Here is a 5,000-nt window from a genome sequence, read left to right on the forward strand (position 1 = left end):
CATATACCATTTTATTCATAATTTTATTCTGCATCTTTCGTACGAACAAAGTTTTTTCGTATCTTTTACGGTTTTCATGTTATAGAGCAATATGTGTAGATGTTAACTTGTCAAAATGCAAAGTGCGGCTAGGTTGGAGCAATACTCCTCACGATTCGATATTTCTGTAAAGAAAACATATAAAGTATTATACATCGTTAGAAAGGTCTCAAAATTCTTAGTTTTTTTCCCATATATCGCAACTTCGAATTCCAAACGGTGTGGCCTACAGGCGAGTTGCCGTCGTAAAATTTCAGGAAAATCGGAAAATCTCGAGAAAATTATATGAACACACTTAACCATTCATATACCATTTTATTCATAATTTTATTCTGCATCTTTCGTACGAACAAAGTTTTTTCGTATCTTTTACGGTTTTCATGTTATAGAGCAATATGTGTAGATGTTAACTTGTCAAAATGCAAAGTGCGGCTAGGTTGGAGCAATACTCCTCACGATTCGATATTTCTGTAAAGAAAACATATAAAGTATTATACATCGTTAGAAAGGTCTCAAAATTCTTAGTTTTTTTCCCATATATCGCAACTTCGAATTCCAAACGGTGTGGCCTACAGGCGAGTTGCCGTCGTAAAATTTCAGGAAAATCGGAAAATCTCGAGAAAATTATATGAACACACTTAACCATTCATATACCATTTTATTCATAATTTTATTCTGCATCTTTCGTACGAACAAAGTTTTTTCGTATCTTTTACGGTTTTCATGTTATAGAGCAATATGTGTAGATGTTAACTTGTCAAAATGCAAAGTGCGGCTAGGTTGGAGCAATACTCCTCACGATTCGATATTTCTGTAAAGAAAACATATAAAGTATTATACATCGTTAGAAAGGTCTCAAAATTCTTAGTTTTTTTCCCATATATCGCAACTTCGAATTCCAAACGGTGTGGCCTACAGGCGAGTTGCCGTCGTAAAATTTCAGGAAAATCGGAAAATCTCGAGAAAATTATATGAACACACTTAACCATTCATATACCATTTTATTCATAATTTTATTCTGCATCTTTCGTACGAACAAAGTTTTTTCGTATCTTTTACGGTTTTCATGTTATAGAGCAATATGTGTAGATGTTAACTTGTCAAAATGCAAAGTGCGGCTAGGTTGGAGCAATACTCCTCACGATTCGATATTTCTGTAAAGAAAACATATAAAGTATTATACATCGTTAGAAAGGTCTCAAAATTCTTAGTTTTTTTCCCATATATCGCAACTTCGAATTCCAAACGGTGTGGCCTACAGGCGAGTTGCCGTCGTAAAATTTCAGGAAAATCGGAAAATCTCGAGAAAATTATATGAACACACTTAACCATTCATATACCATTTTATTCATAATTTTATTCTGCATCTTTCGTACGAACAAAGTTTTTTCGTATCTTTTACGGTTTTCATGTTATAGAGCAATATGTGTAGATGTTAACTTGTCAAAATGCAAAGTGCGGCTAGGTTGGAGCAATACTCCTCACGATTCGATATTTCTGTAAAGAAAACATATAAAGTATTATACATCGTTAGAAAGGTCTCAAAATTCTTAGTTTTTTTCCCATATATCGCAACTTCGAATTCCGAACGGTGTGGCCTACAGGCGAGTTGCCGTCGTAAAATTTCAGGAAAATCGGAAAATCTCGAGAAAATTATATGAACACACTTAACCATTCATATACCATTTTATTCATAATTTTATTCTGCATCTTTCGTACGAACAAAGTTTTTTCGTATCTTTTACGGTTTAAGAGAAAATCGAGGAAAACTGGTTTGAACATTTATTGTAAAATTAGAAAATTTAAACAAATAATTATAAAAAATAATATAACTATATATAAATTCGTTTTATATTCATTGAGATCTATAAAAATCAATAAATACATAATTTTATACAAAAGTTTAAAAAAACCCAAAAAACACCTAAAAACTCAATAATTAACTATAATTCATATTGTCCATATATATAAAACTGTTTGAACATCTAACAAAATTTTCGACAAAAATTTTTCTATCATAAGGGTTCGCAGTTCGAAATTTTCCCAGACTTTTGTCTTGACGATTCACACCGTAAGCGCGAGCAGGCCCTCGCCGCAGGTCAAATGCACGTCGCTTGGGACTCAGTCTAATACTTACGCTGTGGCCGCGCGCCTTATATAGGGGGATAGGTCGTGTCGAGTGCGATGCGAGCAAGCTTAGGCTAAAGTACGCTGTGTTGTTCAGGCAGGTTCGAATATTATTCCCCGGTGTATTTTATACATTATATTCGATACTTTTAGTCTATCAACTATATAGCGGCGTTACTTTAAATAATGTCGTAGACCGTGTCTGGAATTATATACGCCGTATATGTTCGGATGTCGGTTTACGGCCGGGTTCTGGACCTTATTTATAAGTGTTCAACCATACTGTACAGCATATCCGCGGGCATGTGTCGTTGACGCAAAGACTCTTATGCGGAAAATCAAATATACAAATGCTATCAACTCAATACTCTCCGAGCGAGAATAAAAGTGAGTTATAACGATGAATTCTTATGAATTCGCCCCGACGTTTTCAATCTAACGAAGGGTAAAGAGACTGTTTGAAATTAACTGGGTCTGCGGACCGCAAATTTCATGTACGGACCGCCGTTTCGACGGTTGTTAAAGGTCTAGCCTCTGTGTTAAGCGCAGAATATATAAAATATCTAGTCGCGATGTAAACTGTTCGTTATGTTCAGGGAATATCGTACGGCTCAGATATATATATATGTAAGAAAATTCGTTGTTTAGAAATATTCATCGAACTTTTCTATACAAAGTGTGGTCTCTCGGGTGACGCCGAGGGACATTTACGCACTATGCTATTATATATATATAGCACCCTGGTTGATCCTGCCAGTAGTATATGCTTGTCTCAAAGATTAAGCCATGCATGTCTCAGTGCAAGCCACATTAAGGTGAAACCGCGAATGGCTCATTACATCAGTTATGGTTCCTTAGATCGTACCCACATTACTTGGATAACTGTGGTAATTCTAGAGCTAATACATGCAAATAGAGTTCCGACCAGAGATGGAAGGAATGCTTTTATTAGATCAAAACCAATCGGTGGCGGGCTTGCCTTGCTCACCGTTTGACTTGGTGACTCTGAATAACTTTGTGCTGATCGCACGGTCTAGTACCGGCGACGCATCTTTCAAATGTCTGCCTTATCAACTGTCGATGGTAGTTTCTGCGACTACCATGGTTGTTACGGGTAACGGGGAATCAGGGTTCGATTCCGGAGAGGGAGCCTGAGAAACGGCTACCACATCCAAGGAAGGCAGCAGGCGCGCAAATTACCCACTCCCGGCACGGGGAGGTAGTGACGAAAAATAACGATACGGGACTCATCCGAGGCCCCGTAATCGGAATGAGTACACTTTAAATCCTTTAACGAGGATCTATTAGAGGGCCAGTCTGGTGCCAGCAGCCGCGGTAATTCCAGCTCTAATAGCGTATATTAAAGTTGTTGCGGTTAAAAAGCTCGTAGTTGAATCTGTGTCCCACACTGTCGGTTCACCGCTCGCGGTGTTCAACTGGCATGTCTGTGGGACGTCCTACCGGTGGGCTTAGCCCGTCAAAAGGCGGCCCAACTCAAAATCCTACCACGGTGCTCTTCACCGAGTGTCGAGGTGGGCCGGTACGTTTACTTTGAACAAATTAGAGTGCTTAAAGCAGGCTCATTCGCCTGAATATTGTGTGCATGGAATAATGGAATAGGACCTCGGTTCTATTTTGTTGGTTTTCGGAATTCCGAGGTAATGATTAATAGGGACAACTGGGGGCATTCGTATTGCGACGTTAGAGGTGAAATTCTTGGATCGTCGCAAGACGGACAGAAGCGAAAGCATTTGCCAAATGTGTTTTCATCAATCAAGAACGAAAGTTAGAGGTTCGAAGGCGATCAGATACCGCCCTAGTTCTAACCATAAACGATGCCAGCTAGCGATCCGCCGAAGTTCCTCCGATGACTCGGCGGGCAGCTTCCGGGAAACCAAAGCTTTTGGGTTCCGGGGGAAGTATGGTTGCAAAGCTGAAACTTAAAGGAATTGACGGAAGGGCACTACAAGGAGTGGAGCCTGCGGCTTAATTTGACTCAACACGGGAAACCTCACCAGGTCCGGACACCGGAAGGATTGACAGATTGAGAGCTCTTTCTTGATTCGGTGGGTGGTGGTGCATGGCCGTTCTTAGTTGGTGGAGCGATTTGTCTGGTTAATTCTGATAACGAACGAGACTCTAGCCTGCTAAATAGGCGTACTTTCCGGTATCGCAAAGACCCTCCGCTTCGGCTTCGGTCGTTGTTGGTTGTGGTTCTTACTACCGGCGTACAAATATATCTTCTTAGAGGGACAGGTGGCATTTAGTCGCACGAAATTGAGCAATAACAGGTCTGTGATGCCCTTAGATGTTCTGGGCCGCACGCGCGCTACACTGAAGAGATCAGCAGGTTTTCCTTGGCCGAAAGGTCCGGGTAATCCGTTGAAGCCTCTTCGTGCTAGGGATTGGGGCTTGCAATTCTTCCCCATGAACGAGGAATTCCTAGTAAGCGCGAGTCATAAGCTTGCGTTGATTACGTCCCTGCCCTTTGTACACACCGCCCGTCGCTACTACCGATTGAATTATTTAGTGAGGTCTTCGGACCGGTGCGCGGCAGCGTTTCGACATTGCCGATGTTGCTGGGAAGATGACCAAACTTGATTATTTAGAGGAAGTAAAAGTCGTAACAAGGTTTCCGTAGGTGAACCTGCGGAAGGATCATTAACGTACATTTACTATTTAGTGAATGAAACGTGTGCGATATGTCGTATAACCTACGACGTATAAAATCTTAAAGCGTCTCGCAACGATGGATCATTCGTTTCATTAACGTTTGACCGGAGCTAGTCGCAAAATATTGCGCAGTGTGCAAAAGCAGCGTGACGCGGTTTACA

At 40.6% G+C, this 5,000-nt stretch overlaps 1 non-coding gene across 1 annotated transcript; it reads left to right on the forward strand.

The window, feature by feature from the left end:
- Nucleotides 1-2,903: 2,903 nt before the first annotated feature.
- On the forward strand, nucleotides 2,904-4,830 carry LOC113374231. Its single transcript, XR_003366968.1, has one exon. It is a non-coding gene; the product is annotated as a small subunit ribosomal RNA (ribosomal RNA).
- The last annotated feature ends 170 nt before the right edge of the window (nucleotides 4,831-5,000 follow it).

The sequence above is a fragment of the Ctenocephalides felis genome, unplaced genomic scaffold (genome assembly GCF_003426905.1).
Source record: "Ctenocephalides felis isolate EL2017-DRISC unplaced genomic scaffold, ASM342690v1 CF-g0.4_SCAFFOLD_01663, whole genome shotgun sequence".
Taxonomy (NCBI): domain Eukaryota; kingdom Metazoa; phylum Arthropoda; class Insecta; order Siphonaptera; family Pulicidae; genus Ctenocephalides; species Ctenocephalides felis.